Source organism: Leopardus geoffroyi, chromosome B3, assembly GCF_018350155.1.
Source record: "Leopardus geoffroyi isolate Oge1 chromosome B3, O.geoffroyi_Oge1_pat1.0, whole genome shotgun sequence".
Lineage (NCBI taxonomy): Eukaryota > Metazoa > Chordata > Mammalia > Carnivora > Felidae > Leopardus > Leopardus geoffroyi.
The window spans coordinates 28983981-29004336 of NC_059337.1; the positions used below are offsets into that span (position 1 = coordinate 28983981).

A 20356-nucleotide genomic window follows, 5' to 3' on the forward strand; every position below is an offset into this window, starting at 1 on the left:
AGATAAATGCTTCAGTTTACAAATGAATACTTTATGACACTTCTTTATGACATGTTATGACATATCTTAAGAGAAAGTCTCCTTAATCTGGAAGAACAAACATTAGAGAGCCAGCAATATTTCCAACAAGAGTCACAAAACTGTAATCTTCCTCAGTTCATTTAGTCCCATGTTCCTAATTCTTGTTCAGTTTGAATGCAGCTTTTTAGCTCTGGAAATTCTTACCCATTTTAGTATTAACCTTAAAGATGTCAAATACCTGTATTTGTCCTAAAAGTCCTTTTTACAAATCTCCTTGAAGAAGAAACACGTTTTGTGAGAGAATAAGAACAATTATAAATGACAAAATCTCAGAAATGGACACTGTTAAAGATCTGATGAGAGTTCGTTATGATGCAATTAACAAAGAAATTCGGTTATTTCTGTGACACATAACACTTCAGGTAATCAGAATATTAAGTGATGACCTTATCCCAAAACATTAAAACTTTAGGAATTGCATATATATTTGGGCAGTTACAGCATTTACCCACGCAATACAACCTAAGGTTTACCATTTTACGACAGTGCTTTTCCAAGTAACTTAGCATCCCAAATAAAAGGGCCTAATTGGTCAAAGACTTCATTTACCATTTAAATCCTGGGAAGTTTGGGGGCGCCTGGGTGGCGCAGTCGGTTAAGCGTCCGACTTCAGCCAGGTCACGATCTCGCGGTCCGTGAGTTCGAGCCCCGCGTCGGGCTCTGGGCTGATGGCTCAGAGCCTGGAGCCTGTTTCCGATTCTGTGTCTCCCTCTCTCTCTGCCCCTCCCCCGTTCATGCTCTGTCTCTCTCTGTCCCAAAAATAAATAAACGTTGAAAAAAAAAAATTTAAAAAAAAAAATAAATAAATAAATCCTGGGAAGTTTGTTAAAACCTTAGGAAGTAATAAAGCACATCCTAAATAGGATTACAGATCATTACAAATCTTAAAACATTATTTATTCAACCAAGGTGGCAATAACAGATCTTAAAGGTGAATGTTATAGCATTATATTGTTGTTAGCAAAACCTAGCTCCTTTAACATTGAGAAGTTTTAACTAGCAATCAAAGACCTGATAAAGATGAAACCTAAAGCTTTGGTTTCCCTGGTAGGCAAAAGAGAAAAATACCTTTGTTTACATCGTCTTATCAAGAGTAGATCAACAGTCCAAGAAAACTCTTTTGAATAGAGAGAAAAGCAGAATTTCAACCTTATATCAATGTACTTTTAAAATTCCATTCATCTCGGGGCGCCTGGGTGGCGCAGTCGGTTAAGCGTCCGACTTCAGCCAGGTCACGATCTCGCGGTCTGTGAGTTCGAGCCCCGCGTCAGGCTCTGGGCTGATGGCTCAGAGCCTGGAGCCTGTTTCCGATTCTGTGTCTCCCTCTCTCTCTGCCCCTCCCCCGTTCATGCTCTGTCTCACTCTGTCCCAAAAATAAATAAACTTTGGAAAAAAAAATTTAAAAAAAAATAAATAAATAAATAAAATTCCATTCATCTCAACCTTAGTCCATCCTGAGCACACATAAAATTCCTTTCCAAAGGCTTCCCTTCATGAACCTTCTACAACTTTCCTTTGCCTTCAAACTTTGTCCCAAAGCCATTTCTCTCCAAACCACCAGTCTCATTTAGGGCAAAATTACTTTCTTTTGCCCTCAACAAAAAATGTATTTCCATTCCTTATATCTTTCTTACATATCTCCCACTTTCCTACATACAGGGTTGCTTTCCTTATTTTCATCAGTCTTAAGTACACTTGGCAGAATTTTAACTCTTAGGAAACCTTAGTCTCCAATTGAGGACTTAGTAACCAACAGAGAGGTGTTTACACCAGAATTTTTTAGATGGTAAATTCATGAACCAATTAAGCACAAAGCGTGTCTTCCAATAGGTCCAAATAGCCTTAGTTTCTCTGCAATAAGAAGTTAAAAACACAAACCTATGTTCAGTAATCAAAGCTTTAGCACTCTATCCTATTTGGAAAAGACCTAGATGTCCAATGAATTGAATCTCATTTTATCATTCAATCAAAACTTTAAAGTTTCAGGTTACCAAAGACCTTGAAAGCTATCTTAACAATTACACATGAAAACTTTGAGATAGACAAAATTAACTACCATTTTAAGCCATCTTTTTGCTAACAAATTGCAATAAAGATAACATGAGCCTATTTGACCTTTAGTCAACCTTGGTAGAATGAAAGTTTCATATTTAATGCTGATAACTTTAAAGACAGATCCAACAAACTTAAGTTAAACACCGAATATGTTTCACCTGCGTCCACTTGAAACTCAATCAATTGTCCCCCATTGTTAATTTTCACTTGGGACTCCAGTGGAGGTACCTAAAGTGGGTGGTCCAAGGGGTTACACTTTGCTCCTTGACCTCCAGGGTGGGAGGAGGAGCCAATGGTGCCTGAGGCACTAAGAATGGTATAGGAACCAGTTATACAGGCCTCACCCAAATTGGTGCAGAAACAGGAAGGGGAGAGGAAGGCAGAAGAGGCAAGGTGCCAGCAGAAGGCAGAGAAGGAAAACCCAATGCAAAACCTTAGCTCAGACAGAAGAGCAGATGCCATGTTTTTCTACCAAAGTGGAAATATTGAGTCCACATTAAGCCAGGGAAGACCGGGAATTTCCCCAAAACAAATGGAGTTTCAGCAGCTTCTTGGGAATATTCCTTAAAGTCCCCATCCCAAGGTAGACTAACCATAGTTGGCTCCAATTATAGCTGTTAACCCCAGAAATGAATGAGGGAGAAGCCCTCACATCTATTAGGCAGAAGAACAGAGAGAGAGAGTCAACATCCTCTTCAGTCTGATTCTATCTTGGTCAGACCAGTAAGTTCCCCTTCTCAAGGTTCCTCCCGATGTTGGCTGGGTTTTGGGGGTCACTTCCAATTTGGACACTCATTCTTCCAATGTTCCTTTTCCTTGCAGTAGGCACATTAGTCTTTTGCTAAGGGGGCTCTGGGCTTTCCCCACTTTGGTGGTTGAAGCTTCTCCGTCTTTGCATTGTCCTTTTCTTTCAGTGCTGCTGTGAGAAGGGTGACCCTCTTTTTTCAGCTTCCCTCTCAGCTGTGACCTACCTGTTCATGAAAACTTTATTGGTGACCTCTATCAACTGAGTGATATTCATCCTAGCTAAGCCCTCTAGCTTTTGGAGTTTTCTCCTGATGTCTGAGGCACAGTCTGGCTGCTGGCCCTGGTGAGAGAGAATTCTCCGGGCCTGGGGGTGGAGAAGAGAAGAGTGGAGGAGTTTCAGGTCCCTGTGTGGGGGGGAAGTGGGGGCTCAATGGGTAAGGTGGAGGAAAGACAGGATCCTCCTCTGGGTCTCCCACAAATACCGTGGGAACAGTGGGCTGCTTCTTTGGTTCTCTGGGTGAGGTGGCTAAAACCTTTGCCTGACTCTGCTTGTTATGGATGAATCACAGACAAGGTGGGAGATTTGGGGCAACTTCAAGCCAGGAATCGATATATGGAAATTGGTCGGGGTGATCTGGGTTTCCAGTGACTACTCGCCAAACCTGCGGACCAGTTGGACACCTAATGTTCCTTCTGAGGACTATCCTACATTGAACATGGGCCATTTTAGTTCACAAAAGGTCCTTAACTTCCCAGGTGTCATTTTCATCCCAGAGTCGCCTGAGAATCCCTTTTTGAAGTTCTTAAGCATGACCTTGAGGATCATGGGCTTACTCTGTTTTGACCCCATTACTAATCCTTTTCCTGTGTCTGGTGTCACAAAGGCAGACAGAGGGGTAGGGGTGCCCCTTCTAATGAGGAGACCAGTCAGATGTCTGTTTGGCCATGTCCCAAAGGCACTTAGGTGACACTCAGCCATAGTGGTCTCAGCTTTGTGACTTACGATCAGAAACTATTCCAATGCCACCATAGGCTATATGCCATTCACCACGGAATTGCAGACGGGCCCACTCAGACTCCGTGGGCTTTTGGGAACCTTAAGGGTGCCCACCCATGGAGCCACAGAATCGAACTTGGTAGGCAAGCTAGACTGAGTCGCACATTCGCACTCACATATACACCAGAGGTTATTACATTCCCTCCCACAGAATTCCTACTTGTGAGACCTCTGAGGTCTCTGGGATCCGGTCCCCCTTCCACCACTATGGCTGGGCCAGACAGAATTGGAGCCACAGGCCTTACCAGTATCTGACATCAGGTCCAGGTCCTCAATTCCAAGTCCCCTTGAGTCCAGTGGGAATGGTGGAGCGGGGCTGGTCTGAGGAGACCGAGTGGGAGACTGCCAAAAATCCGGCAGGGCGCACCTTCTCCATTGCAATTCTTTATTCCTTCACCGCCTCGCCATTCTCCCAAACTGGTGGCAACAATGGGCTAGCGCAGTTGGGTTTCCCAATCAGAGAACCAAATATGTCATGGAACCAGGCTGGATCGCTGGCAGAAAAACCACGTGGCACTTGGAGATGTTGGTGGATCGGTGTTTTATTTTACACCAGCAGACTCAGAGGAGATCCTTCTCCAGAGATCTAAGCCCTGAACACAAGTGGGAGGGGTAATTTATAGCATTATCTCTTCTGCATTCATGGTGGTTTGCATGGCAAACAGAGCAGGAAGAACCTGGAAGAGGAGTCTCTAAGCTAGAAACTAGAGCTTATGTTAGTCCCGTCGGCCATCTTATGGTGCAGAACTTTACTTATTTTCCCAACAATATCATAGGAGTCCCAAAAGAAGAATAGAGGGAAAAAAGGACAAAAGGTTTACTTAACTTTTTGTTATTATACAAATTATAATTATAGCTGAGAACAAATTATAGCTGAGAACTTCACTAATCTTGGGAAGGAAACAGGCATTCAAGTCTAAGAAGCACAGAGAACTCCCATCAAAATCAACAAAAACGGGTCAACACCACAAAACATCACAGTGAAACTTGCAAAAAAGATAGAATTCTGAAAGCAGCTAGGGACAAAATGTTCTTAACTGACAAAGATAAGGTTTGCAGTAGACCTGTCCACTGAAATTTGGCAGGCCAGAAGGGAGTGGCTGGAAATATTCAATGTACTGAACAGGAAAAATATGCAGCCAAGAATGCTTTATCCAGGAAGGCTGTCATTCAGAACAGAAGAAGAGGTAAAGAGTTTCCCAGACAAACAAAAAGTAAAGGAGTTCTTAACCACTAAACTAGCCCTGCAAGAAATTTTTAGGGGGACTCTCTGAGTGGAGAAACAAAGATGGAAGCAACAAAGACTACAAAGGACTGGGGCGCCTGGGTGGCGCAGTCGGTTAAGCGTCCGACTTCAGCCAGGTCACGATCTCGCGGTCCGTGAGTTCGAGCCCCGCGTCAGGCTCTGGGCTGATGGTTCAGAGCCTGGAGCCTGTTTCCAATTCTGTGTCTCCCTCTCTCTCTGCCCCTCCCCCGTTCATGCTCTGTCTCTCTCTGTCCCAAAAATAAATAAACGTTGAAAAAAAAATTTTTTTTTTAATTAAAAAAGACTACAAAGGACTGGATAACATTACCAGAAACACCAACTCTATAGACAACACAATGGCACTAAATCCGTATCTTTCAATAATCACTCTGAATGTAAATGGACTAACTGCTCCAGTCAAAAGACACAGGGTATCAGAATGGATTAAAAAAAATCCATCTATATTCTGCCTACAAGAGACATATTTTAGACTGAAAAACACCTCCACATCAAAAGTGAGGGAATTGAAAACCATTTATCATGCTAAGGGAAGTAAAAAGAAAGGCAGAGTAGCCATACTTATATCAGACAAACTAGATTTCAAAGCAAAGACTGTAACAAGAGATGAAAAACAGCATTACATCATAATTAAGGGGTCTATCCACCAAGAAGACCTAACAATTGTAAATATATTTATGCCCCCAACTTGGAAAATCCAAATATATAAATCAACTAATAATAAACATAAATAAACTTGCTGATAATAATACCAAAATAGTAAGGGACTTTAATACCCCATTTTCAACAATGGACAGATGATCTAAGCAGAAAATCAACAAGGAAACAATGGCTTTGAATGACACAATGAACCATATGGACTTAACAGATATAGTCAGAACTTTTCATCATAAAGCAGCAGAAAACACATTATTCTCAAGTGCACATGTAACATTTTCCAGAATGCACATAATGGGTCACAAATCAGCTCTCAACAGGTACAAAAAGACTGAGATGATATCATGCATATTTTTGGATCACAATGCTATGAAACTTGAAATAAATCACATGAAAAAATTTGGAAAAACCACAAATGCATGAAAGTTAAAGAACATCCTTACTAAAGAATGAATGGGTTAACCAAGAAATTAATAAAGAAATTTAAAAATACATGGAAGCAAATGAAAATGAAGACACGACAGTCCAAACCCTTTGGGATGCAGCAAAGGCTGTCCTATGAGGAAAGTAAATTGCAATAAAGGCCTATCTCAAGAAGCAAGAAAGGTCCCAAACACACAACATAACCTTATACCTATAGGAGCTAAAAAAGAAGCAGCAAATAAAGCCTAAAGCCAACAGAAGAAGGGAAAAAATAAAGATTAGAGCAGAAGTAAATGATATTAAAAAAAACAGATCAATGAAACAAAAAACCAGTTCTCTGAAATAATAAACAAAATTGATAAACCCTTAGCAAGACCTATCAAAAAGAAAAGAGAGAATACAAATAAATAAAATCACAAATGAAAGAGGAGAGATCACATGATTAGAGATCATGTCTAATACCACAGACATAGAAACAATTATCAGAGAATACTAGAAAAATTATATGCCAAGATAATGGCCAAACTAGAGGAAATGGAAAAATTCCTCATGTACTACCAAAACTGAAACAGGAAGAAATAAAAATTTGAACGCATCCATAACCGGGAAAGAAATTGAATCAGTAATGAAAAATCTCCCAACAAACAAGATTCATGGGCCAGACAGCTTCCCAGGGGAATTCTACCAGACATTTAAAGAGTTAATACCTATTCTTCTCAAACTGTTCCAAAAAATAGAAATGGAAGGAAAGCTTCCAAACTCATTCTCTGAAGCCCACATTACCTTGATTCCAAAAACTTACAAAGACCCCACTAAAAAGGAGAATTATAGACCAATATCCCTGATGAACTTGGATGCAAAAATTCTCAACCAAGATACTAATAAATACAATTCAACAATACATTAAAAGAATTATTCATCATGATCAAGTGGGATTTATTCCTAGATTGCAGGGCTGGTTCAATATTTGCAAATCAATCAACATGATACACCACATTTATAAAAGAAAGGATGTGAGCCATATGATCCTGTCAATAGATGCAGAAAAAGCACTTAACAAAATACAGCATCGCTTCTTCATAAATCCCTTAAGAAAGTAGGGATAGTAGGAACATACCTCAACATGATAAAGGCCATATATGAAAGACCACAGCTAATATCATCCTCAATGAGGAAAAACTGAGAGACTTCCCCCTAAGATCAAGAACACAACAGGGATGTCCACTCTCACCACTGTGGTTCGACACAGTATTGAAAGTCTTAGCCTCAGCAATCAGACAACAAAAAGAAATAAAAGGCATACAAATTGGCCAGGAAGAAGTCAAATTTCTACTCTTCACAGATTAATTCTTTCAGAAAACTGAAAGACTCCACAAAAAAACTGCTAGAACTGATACATAAATTCAGCAAAGTTGCAGGATAGAAAAACAAAGTACAGAAATTGGTTGTATTTCTATATACCCATAATGCAGCAGAAGAAAGAGAAATCAAGGAATCAACCCTTTTACAATTACACCACATGCCATAAGATACCTTGGAATAAACCTAACCAAAGAGGTAAAGGGTCTTTACACTGAAAACTATAGAAAACTTATGGAAAAAACTGAAGACACAAACAATTGGAAAAACATTCCTTGCTCATGAATTAGAAGAACAAACACTGTTAAAATGTCAATATCACCCAAAGCAATCTACACATTCAATGCAATCCCTATGAAAATAACACCAGAAATCTTCACAGAGCTACAACAAACAATTCAAAAATGTGTACGGAACCAAGAAAGACCCCAAATACCCAAGTAATGTTGAAAAAGCAAACCAAAGCTGGAGGCATCACAATCCTGGACTTTAGCCTGTACTACAAAGCTGTAATCATCAACACAATATGGACCTGGCACATAGATCAGTGTAAAATAACAGAATCCATAAATGGACCCACAAATGTAGGGCCAACCAATCTTCCACAAAGCAAGAAAGAGTATGGACAAAAGACAGTCTCTGCAGCAAATGGTGCTGGGAAAACTGGACATGCAGAGGAATAAAACTGGACCACTTTCTTACACCATACACAAAAATAAATTCAAAATGCATGAAAGACCTAAATGTGATACAGGAAACCATCAAAATCCTACAGGAGAACATAGGCAGCAATCTCTTTGACATTGTTCATAGTAACTTATTACTAGATATGTCTCCTGAGGCAAACCAAAGCAAAACCAAACTATTGGGACATCATCAAAATAAAAACCTTCTGCAAAGCAAAGGAAATGATCAAAAAAATGAAAAGGCAACCAACAGAATGGGACAAGATATTTGCAAATGACATATCTGATAAACAGTTAGTATCCAAAATCCATAAAGCATTTATCAAACTCAACACCCACAAAATAAATAATCCAGTGAAGAAATGGGCAGGACATGAATAGACATTTTTTCAAAGAAGACATCCAGATGGCCAACCAACACATGAAAAGATGTTCAACATCACTCATCATCAGGGAAATACAAATCAAAACCACAGTGAGATACCAATTCGCACCTGTCTGAATAGCTAAAATGAACAACTCTGGAAATAACAGATGTTGGCAAGGATGCAGAGAAAGGGGAACACTTTTACACTGGTTGGTGGAAATGCAAACTGGTGCAGCCACTCTGAAAAACAGTGTGGAGGCTCCTCAAAAAATTAAAAATAGAACTATCCTACAACCCAGGAATTTCACTACTAGGTATTTATCCAAAGGATACAGGAGTGCTGATTCATAGGGGCACATGTACCCAATGTTTATTTACAGCAGTGCTATCAACAAGAGCCAAATTATAGAAAGAGCCCAAAAGACACTGACTGATGAATGAATAAAGATCTGTGGATACATACATATAATGGAGTATTACCCAGCCTTAGAAAAGAATGAAATCTTGCCATATGCAATGATGTGGAGCTAGAGAGTGTTATGCTAAGTGAATGAGTCAGTCACAGACAAAGATAAATAGCATATGATTTCACACACATGTAGAATTTAAGAAACAAATTTAAATTCTTTAACAAGAATTTAAGAGCAAAGGGGAAAAAGAGGGAGAGAGAGACAAACCAAGAGACAGACTCTTTACTATAAAGAACCAACTGATGGTTACCAGAGGGGAGGTGGGTAAGGGGGTGGGTTACATAGGTGATGATGGGTATTAAGGAGTGCATTTGTTGTGATGAGCACTGGGTGTTGTATGTAAGTGATGAATCCCTAAATTCTACAACTGACACTAATATTACATTGTATGTTAACTGGAATTTAAATTAAAAAAAGAAAGAAAAGCTGGGATTGAATATAAAGAATAAATAGTTCATAGAAAAGTAAATACAAATGGCTCAACCTCTTCTATCATAAGGTAAATGTGAATTAAGGCAATACTGAGATACCATTTCTCATCTATCAGATTGGTAAATGTCCAAAGTTGGATAACGCAGTCTTCTGGGAAATGAAACACTCTCATACATAGCTGGTAGGAATGTCTATGCAAAGCAGTTTGGCAATATCTATCAAAATTACAAATGCATATACCCTTGACTAGACAAATTCTTGGAATTTAACTTGTACTCTATAAAATTACATACATATGCAGCATTATTTGCATTAGGAAAAGATGAGAAACAACCCAGATGTCTATCAACAGGGTTAAATAGACCATAGTACTCTTGTAAAATATAATACTAAGCAGTTATATTAAAGTACTCTGTGTATTGCCATAAAAAGATCTCTAAATGTATTATGAAATATAAAAAGCAGGGGTGTCTGAGTGGCTCAGTCGGTTAAGTATCTGATTCTTGACTTCAGCTTGGGTCTCGATCTCATGGTTCATGAGTTTGAGCCCTGCACTAGGCTCTGCATTGACAGTGCAGAGCCTGCTTGGGATTCTCTTTCTTTCTCTCTCTCTCCCTATAAATACATACGTACATACATACATATATACATATATACATACATACAAAAAAATAAAAAAGCAAAGTAGAATCCAGTGTTAAAACTTATTGAAAATAAGATTTCAGGCTGGTTTTGGCCTATATATGCATGAATATGTTAGAAGATAAACAACCAACTTTTAAAATTGGTGACTTATGAAGATTGAGTAGAAAACTGACACATCAGGGGAAGGGGTAGAAATAATAATTTGCACAGTATACCTTTTGCTTGATTTTGACCATGTGAATTTTTCACCAAAATTTTAAAATGCCAACAGATTTTGTAACCAAAACTGAAGCAATGATTAGAAATAGTTGCTAAGGAATAATCTTAGCCTGAGGTAAGACTGCACCCCAGACCTTTCATTCATATCTTTGCCAGGCAATGGTAGCCAGCTCAGAGACAAAAATGAGATTGAGCAAGTGGCCTTCCAAAACCAAGCTTCTTGTTTCAGATGGCCTCAAGGTAACAACCACCACTAAGTTCGAAGAGAAGGAATGGACTCAGAATAGAAGACACTAAGTGAAAGACATAAACTTTTTACATTTAAAAATTGTTTATTTGAGATCGTTAGTGTGGTTACTTACGCTGAACTGAGTAGACACAGAAATATCTAGAGCCTAGTAAATTTTTTAATGGATTGCATTACCAAAAAAACCTTACCTGCACAAGCCTGTTAAAATCCTCAAGCAATTCCTAGACCTCCAAATCCAAACAGCAGGCAGTATGATGAAAACTTTGCAGTCCCCAAGAATGGTGAAGGGTAGCAGAACAGTCCACCTCAAAATATACCACTTTGACAAAGGATTATTTTGAGCTGAAGGGAACTGAGAAGAAACAGATTCTCTGCCTTCTCCTTCTCTACCAGGAAGAGCAGGAGAATTGTTAATCACCAGAGGCAATTCTAGACTCTTATCAACCTGGAGGTGACACCAGAGAAATCTATAGAACAAAACTTATTAACTAGCCTTTACCTTGCATTAATTTTTGCCATATATTTACCTTCTCATGGAGTGCCACCCTTTAAAGGTTAAAATCCCTTTTCCTTTGTAACTTGCCACTTATCTACAAATTTATTGATCTTTGTTCAGATGCTATATAGGCCCCCTAGTTCTAACCATACCTTTTAATTATGCATCACTGAGTACTCTCATGTGTACATAAATGGAAGCATTAATAAACTTCTATTTGTTTTTCTCTTGTTAATCTGTCTTTGTCAGTCTAACTTGCAGGGCTCCAAGCAATGAATCTAAGACAGGTAGAGGAAAAAGATGTTTTTTCCTCTCCCCTACAAGGACATACTGTACAATGACTACCTCAGCAGTGGCTTTGGAAGAAAATTCTTAAGGAAGACAAATCCAACAAGGCAGAGCCAGGGCTACAGAGGTCAAATGCTTGACAGCTCCTCCCAGAGGAGCTTCCAGAATGGCTAACCAAAGGATTTACTTCACTTCAGAGCAGGAGGGGTTTCACAAGTTTTGTTAGGAGAATATGATAACTACTAAGCACCAGAAACTATTACATGTTTCCTATTTTTTTCTATTTCCCTGTATTTCCTAACTTCATTAGAATTATCCTATTCTCAGGCCACTGTTGTATATTTGGGTGGGGGGATAGGGATGGCTAATAACTTTTAGTTTATAGACTGCTGGATAAGGAGCCAAATCTGGATCTTCTGGATAAAACTATAAATTACCCAGAAATATGGGCTTCAAATTGGATGGGAGCTTAGGTGGATGGTTTGTGGGAGAGAATGCAATGGACAGAATCCAATGGAACCTACTGGAAATGGCTGTTCCAGTACATGGATAACCAGTGCTGTGTGAATACAACACTTCAGAATATGAAGTGAACACAACACTTCAGAATATGACATACATACCACCTCTTGCCAATTACATGCTATCCAAAGAACACTCTAAAACTTGTTACTAGCAAGGAGTCTTCAGATCACATTATGACATCTGACATCCAACACTACTTAGATACTTCAACAGTCAAAAGGAAAATACACATGAATTTCAGATGCACGTTGTGGATGCCATACAAGAATTATATTTGGTGACAATAACAGACAGATGTTCTAAAGTTCTCAGTGTCTCCATCACCAAGGAGTTTGATAGTGACTTTACCATCACCCTGGATATCATGGCAGTTCAGAATGTAAGCCAAGCTTTGTAACATGTGTGAAGACTGAGCAGCTAGGTAGGAGAAGTTTTACAGTTCAAATATGTGTTGAAGAGGGGGCCAGCCTCAAAGAAGTTGACTCTTATACAATTCCTTCTAATGTTCTCACTTTTATGTTGAAATATTTCACAGATTTCATAGGTGACAAAGCTGTTTATGCATATGAAATTTCCTGAGTTTCTTGACAAACACAGGTCCCAGATGAATACAGAACTGTTTATGCTCTGTATGGCACACTGGACATTAACTCTGTAAGTGGTATAAAATGGATAATGCCAAGGAACTAACCAATAATAGTAGCTCTGATATGAATCAACAAGTCTATGTCCTTCTTTATATCAGGAGAAGCTAACTGGAAAGAGAGAGTGGGAATCAGTCTACGCAAAGGGACACAAAAACTCTGGGTTAGTGACCAAAGATGTGAATTTACTGCAGAAGGTGTCAAACATAAAATCCTGCACCAACTTCTTCAGTTAAAAGAGTGCTATTTCTGCTTCAATTCAAAGCAATGTGGATCCTTCGAACTTACAGGAAGAATGCCATATTTCTGCTCTCTTCATTCCTTTGTAGGAATGTAGATCCGAGTTTCCCTCTGGTTTCAGTTTACTTTTGCTGATGAACTTCCTTTAACATCTTATAATGACACCTAATAATAATGAATGCTCTCAACTTTTCTTATCTGTAAAACTCTTAGAATGTGAAATATTCTGAATCTACTGATTTTTTTTTTTTTTTTTTTGGCCATTACTTCTTAAAATATTTTTTCTGCTCCCTTTCCTTTCTGTGATTCCTTATCACATGTATGTTGGACTTCTTGATATTGTCCCACAGGTCACCAAAGCTCTGTTCTTTAGTCTTTTTTCTCTCTGTACTTTACTTTGTAAACTTTCTATCACTGCCTTTAACATACTAATCTTGATTCGGCAGTATTTAATTGTTAAGTCAATCCAGTGGACTTTTCATTTTGATGTTATAGTTTTTAACTTCTAGAAATCTATTTTCTTCTTCAGTGCAAGTTTTCCTTTAAGTTTTTAACATATTTATAATAATTGCTTTAAAACTCATGCTTGCTAATTCCATTATCTCTGACATTTCTGGGTCTGTTTCTTTTGACTGAATTTTTAGTCATATTTTCCTGCTTCTTTATATATCCTAGTATATTCTAGTACTTTTTATTACTTTCTGAACATTATGAATATTATGTTGTTGAGTGCTGGATTTTGTTGTCTTCCTTTCAAGAGTGTTGGATTTGCTTGGGATGCAGTTAAGTTACTTGTGAATAAAATTTATCCTTTTAAGTTTTTTTGAAACTTTTTGGGGGGTAAGCCTAGTCATTAGACCTACTTTAGCCCTACTACTAAAGAGTGGCTCAACTGAATGCCCTGGGTTGGACATTCCACTCTGGCTGGTTGGCACTTAAGCATTCCAAATCCTGCCTTAGCTCTGGGAATTGTTCAGCTTATAGCTCTCAGTAGATCCTTCCCCAGCATTGTAGATTTTCACACTATACTACATATTACACATGTGTAACACAGTATTCAGCAAGATACTCAAAAGGAATCCCTATGCAGATTTTGGAATGCTTTGTCTACACAGCTTCCTCTTCTCTGGTACTCTAGCCCACAAATTCCAGCCATGTCAGTCTCCCTAACTTTTGAGCTCTTTCTTATAGAGACTCTAGATTCTCACTACATATCCCTTGCTACAGCACTAATGTTTGTTGTTGTTGTCATTGTTATTGTTTTATCAGTAGAATAACCTGGCTTAACTGAAACTCTAAACTTTGTCTACCCAATTGTGGCAACAGCTGAAATCTCTATTCATTTTTCTTAGCCTTGGCAAGGCTGTCTGGAATTTTCCCTATGCATACAAGTTCAGGACCAACTAAAGATTTGGGCAGTTTACATACAGAAGTTGGGCTCTTGCCCTGTGGATCTCTCCAGGATGTCCCTCATCAATTTCCAGCTGTGGTGATTGCCTAGAGTTTCTATTCAGTTTTATCCACTTTCTGTGGCACTTATTAGGGCCTTATCTTAGGCAGATAGCCAAAAATTGGGAAACTCACCCAATGATATTTCCCTCTTCTAACTGTGAACTCTTTTCTGTTTCTGCTACTTCTAGTTACTCTCCAGTGCCTCTGTACAGTGTTATTTCTATTGGTGCAGAGTTTATAATTTTTATCTCTAGAGAGGAGTAGGTAAGTCTGGAATATGAGCTATTCCAGTTTTACATAAAGCAAATGGTTTTAATCAGAATCTATACTGATGATAATCAAGCATGAAAGGACCTTAGGGATGTAAAATCAAAATATTTTTTCTAAGACTGAATGGTGTGCTAGACACAAGAATCATGTTCTTGAAATTCAGGGACTGGAAGGACACTTAAAGAAAAATAAGCAATTCAAGAATATGTAATACTTGTAATACATTTCAACTGTAGTTAGATTGTTATCAAATACAAGTGGGCAACTGTGAGATGCTCTGTAATACTTAGAAATGAAGGATGCAAGTTGAATTATAAAGTCAATGAATCAGACTTGAATGAAGCAAAGTTCCTTTAAACAACGGAGACTGACTGAATATGTGTTAACATATCTAAAGAAAGAGCCTGTCAATCTGAGGAGCTGTTGGTCAAGGAGAGAAAGGAAAGGCACAAAGGGGAACATTAGTAGTACCCACCTAAACACTGTCAAATATAGAGAAAGTTGTGGTCAGAAGACTTTAAGTACTACTATTACAGTCGTAGGCAAGATTGTTACTATTGTGGCCGTGAATGCATCAGACAAGTTGTAAATATAAACTCAAATTATGTAATTTTTTCTATTCTATGCTCATTAAATGTTCTAATTATAAACTTGGCCTCCATGTATGTTAGTCTACAGAGAAAAAGAATGCCTGGCCTACTGTAACTCTAGTCTGTGTCACTTATACATATTATAAATTAATACATTGGAATGCTTTAGACGTTAGTCTTTGTAAACCTAGTCAATATGTATCTGCTTATGAGAAACGAGATCCCTTCACAATGTGCTTAATTAGATTAAAGCTGAGGGGAGACTTCCAGATGTGATACAATGATCACACAGTACTCTGGAAGCTATTTACTTCCTAGATATACTAACTTCATTGAGTATTTAAATCTTAATTTTTTGCTACAGGAGTTTGAAATTCAAACCTTAATGGTATTAAAAAACTTAGCTTTGTTTTTTAATAGATCATATGTGCTTAACTACATAAGATACAGTAGAATAAAGAGACACTGCTGGCAAAAGAGGACTTTAGCGAAAGGTCAGGCAATAAGAGAGAGTCCCTGACATAAAATCTCCCTTAGATACAGCAGAGAAGAGATCCATTCACCAAACTAGAAAAAACTGCCAACATTCTATTTATAATCATTTATTCTTACAGTGACTAGTGAATTGCTAAGATCATTCATGTACATAATGACAGTACCAGATCTCGATATTATACTCATTATTATTACTATATCTGCTTGTACTGTCTTGGTAGAAATCAGACAAAATGGCTGTATCAGAATGTGAAAATAAACAGGTCCTAGAGTAAACCTCAAATATTCCCAGTGAAATATGTAATGGGAACCGCATCATAAAGATCTATAAATATCAGTATTACACATATCTTCTTGATGGCCAGGATTAGCTCTATATTTGGAATTTCCATTTAACACATTTTGGTTGAGATACTTTATAAAAAGGATGAGGCAGGCGTAAGACTATTATTTTAAAGGCTTTTTTCATGCCCTCTCCCCATTTGAATCCTTTCCCATCCTAATACTCCATTAGACTAAGAAAACTTAGAGATTTTTGGAAATGCTGATTTGTTATACATTTAGTGAGAGAAGGCAAATATGCAAACTAAAAATGGGCAGATGCTCCACTGGGCTTGAGGGGTATCTGAGCAGGACGTCTCAGCCCCATATTCCCAAAAAGGTGGAATGAGGCTTTTCTCAGCTGCTACTGCCCTCGCCTTCCAGAATACCTCACATTTCCCCATGAGTCAGAAGCCCAAGGATGTGCTCGACCCTCCTTTTCCTACTCCTCTTCTTCAGCCTCTGCCACAGGTGTCTGCCAGGACCTTGACAGGTGTTGTGGACCGGGCCAGCACCTTGCCTGTGGGACCATATCCCTTAGCCCCAGTGTCTCTGGAAGGAGAGTTGAGTGGGTGCCAATGGTTGGAGATGTAGAGGTGTCCCCCAGTGGCAACTTTGGCCAGAACACCAGTCATTGTTTTATGCACTCACATTGCAAGGACTGTGTATGTGAGTCAGTATAATTTGGCATCCTGAGATTCTTTCTTAGCAAGTAAGTAGAAAAAACTCTTAGAAAAAAAATAAGACAATAAGGAAGCTAGAACTTATTTTTACATGGTTATCAGCTCACTTACCAATATGGACACTTTTCCCACAGTTTTTTCCTCCTAGCGGAGAAAGTAGGTTGACAAGTTCTCAGTCTGAGTTCCAAAAAATGTTAATTAATGAAAGATTACAATGTAAACATCATAAAACTATCTGACTCTGAAAGTTGAACACACAGGGTTGCAAGATGAATACATAAAGTCACAAAATGAATTCAAGCACCTGTTAAATGAAAAGCAAACTCACCAAGAAAAATTTCAGCTGCTGCTTAAAGAGCTAAGAGGGAAATTAGTAGAGAAAACTAAAGACTTGGAAGAATGACAATGCAAGTGTTAACTTCACAGAAGTTGGAGTTGTTACAAGCCCAAACAATTAGAATTAGAAACCTCAATGAGAGAGCATTTTAGGAATCTGGGTGAAGAAGTGGAAAGTATAGAAGTGAATGCAATAAGCTTTACTATGAACATACATTTTTCAAATCAGCATTTGAACACCAGAAAGAATTTTCACATATTTTAGAAGAAAAAATAAAATATGGGGGTGCCTGGGTGGCTCAGTCAGTTGAGCATCTGACTCTTGATTTTGGCTCAGGTCATGATCTCACAGTTTGTGGGTTCAAGCCCCTCACTGGGCTCTGTGCTGGCAATGTAGAGCTTGCCTGGGATTCTTTCTCCCTCTCTCACTGCCCCTGCCCCTCTCACATTCTCAATCTCTCCCTCTCAAAATAAATAATTTAAAAAAGAAGAAGAAAAAAATAAAATATAAATCAAAGACTGCAAGGCTGGAGAAAGATAAAGAAGAACTATTATAACCAACTGCTTAGTGTTGATCTCACAAGAGACAGCAGTGAATGGGGAGCAACTTGTTTGAGGAAAGTCTACTTGTGTTAGCAATCACAAGGTGTAGAAGCTGAAGTAGCAGAATTAAGGGGTAAAAAAGAGAATTCTGGTGCTCAGGTAAAAAATGTCCAAAGAATTCAGGTGCGGCAGTTGACTGAGATGCAGGATACAGTCATATCCCCTGAGGCTGAAAAACAGCTAAACTACAGGCTGAATGCTTAGAGAGAGAGTTACAGTCAAACAATAAACAAAACACTGTTTTAATCAGTAAAGTGCATAGACTTGAACAGGAAATAAATACAATGACCAGTAAAGTAAAAGAACTTAAATATTCAAACAAATTTGAAATAAGAGACTTCAAACTGGAGGCATCAAGAGCTAAGAGTGAACTAGAAAGAGAAAGGAATAACATTTAAACTAAACTAAATGGTCAGACAATGAAATTCTCAATTCAGTTGTTGAACACCACAAAGAGCTCCTAATAGAAAAGGATCACAAATGAATACATAAAGCACAAGCTGCGAAGGAAAAACGTTATCAAAAACTTCTGGTATGACAAGATGAAAAGCAAGAACTAGAGAACAAATTAGTGGATTTAGAGAAAATGAAAGTGGAACATGATGTCTAAAGGCAATCTGAAAAGGATCAGTGTGAAGAGAAATTGCAAGCTTCACAGATAGCAGAAGAGCCAGCTGGAAGGGAACTACAGAGCATCAGGTTAAAACTTCAACAACAAATTGTGAATACTGAAAATGCAGAAGAAGAAAAAAAATGAAAATTCTGACCTGAAACAGTAAATCTAGTAGTTAGCAGATCCAGGTGACCTTGCTTGCATACTCAGAGAATAAGTTGCTGAATTCAAACAAATACTGAAGGAAATGGTGGAGAGGTTAAACCAGGAATGCTGAAATTTAAGAAGCCAAGCTGAAAACCACAACTAGAAGTTGAAAATCAGACAGTGGAAGAGAAACAGATATAAGGGTTGGAAGTAAAGCATATGCTTCAGGAATATATCACTGACAGAGAAGAAAACTATAATCAAGCTAGAGAAAACCTGCAGCAAGCTGCAATTGCCCAGAAAGAGAGAAAATCTCTTCATGGAAACAAAGGAGAACACAGAACTCTTAGAGACAAAGAGAGAAGAACTAGAAACAGAAAATCAAGTGTTAAATAGACAAATGTTCCATCTGAAGAATATGCAAAGCTTCAAAAAAGACTAAAGGATTTACAGAGAAGACGTAATGAAAACTGAAGTTTGGGGGCGCCTGGGTGGCGCAGTCGGTTAAGCGTCCGACTTCAGCCAGGTCACGATTTCGCGATCCCTGAGTTCGAGCCCGGCGTCAGGCTCTGGGCTGATGGCTCAGAGCCTGGAGCCTGTTTCCAATTCTGTGTCTCCCTCTCTCTCTGCCCCTCCCCCGTTCATGCTCTGTCTCTCTCTGTCCCAAAAATAAATAAACGTTGAAAAAAAAAATTTAAAAAAAGAAAACTGAAGTTTGATTCTGGTTCCTAACATTATCTCCAACAGGATCCATCAAGCCTGTTAGCTTCCAGTCATCAACCATCTATCCTTTCCTCCTCATATGCAGGAGGAAAAGATCAAAGGGAACTCTCTACTTGATGAAAGCCTGGAAGAACTAGAAACAACACAAAGAAAACAACTACTGGAATTTGGATCTCCTGAAAATTTTTCTTGGAGAAAAGGCAGATCAAAGGGATGAAATCAGTGTGACTCAGTAAAGCTTGAAGTTTTAATGTATGTGGCATTTAGATCCTTTATTATTGTTTCCCAAAACATTTGAATGTGCCTCAAGAAGAGGTACCAGCTACAGGTTATATTGCATCAATGTCAGGTTTTAGGATTATACTAATGAAAACTGAAGCATTAAAACAGCTCCAGAGATATTCAGAATATTTACTGACAATAGTTTGAGAATGCTTTAAAAAAAAAAAAAAGAATAAATGAAAGGAATTAGGGAATTGAGTTTTAAAATTATTTTATTAATTTTACTTTGTTGAGGGACACCTGGGTTGCTCAGTAGGTTAAGCATCTAACTTTTGATCTCGGCTCAGGTCATGATCTCATGGTTCATGGGTTCAAGCCCCACAACAGGCTCTGCACTGACGGCATGGAGTCTGCTTGGGATTCTCACTCTCCCTCTCTCTGCCCCTCCACTTACTTATTTTCTTTCCTCCTCTCTCTCTCTTTCTTTCTTTCATGTTGATTTCCCTCTTCCTCTTTCAGACTCTTGGCATTAACAGGGTCAGTAAATATTTTGTGGTTTAATATATACAACTTGTAAACCTCTAGTTCTTGAGAAAATGTAACAGTTTAAAAGTCAGCATTAGAAAACAAAACTGAAAGGCACATACTCATTAAAAAATGCTACTGTTCTAAAAGCAGTAAACTAAAATATCTTCAAATAAAGAGATTAATAAATATTTTTCTATCTTAAAAAGGGCAAAAAATGATTCAATAACATCTCAGTAGAAAATTAAAAATAACTTTTTTTTTATGAGAGAGAGAGAGAGTATGTGAGCAGGGGAGAGGAGCAGAGGGAGAGAAAATCAAGCAGGCTGTACACTTAGCACAGAGCCTGTCACAGGGCTGGATACCATGACCTTAGCCTAAATCAAGAGTCCAACTCTCAAACAACTGAGCCATGCAAGCGTCCCACAAATAACTTTTTTATTTATCAGCTCCTAATTTTCCCTAACATGA

The 20356-nt window shown here is 38.4% G+C and overlaps 1 protein-coding gene, 1 long non-coding RNA gene and 1 pseudogene across 10 annotated transcripts in view; 1 reads left to right on the forward strand and 2 right to left on the reverse strand.

Moving 5' to 3' along the window:
* The window catches only part of NRG4 (neuregulin 4), a 208901-nt gene that overhangs the window by 61109 nt on the left and 127436 nt on the right, over positions 1–20356 (reverse strand). The window lies entirely within an intron of this gene.
* LOC123582657 lies at positions 2203–5017 on the reverse strand. The gene is made up of 2 exons (XR_006704504.1): positions 4186–5017; positions 2203–3247 (listed from the first exon to the last, which is right to left on the reverse strand). It is a non-coding gene; the product is annotated as an uncharacterized LOC123582657 (long non-coding RNA).
* LOC123582654 lies at positions 12801–19579 on the forward strand (annotated as a pseudogene).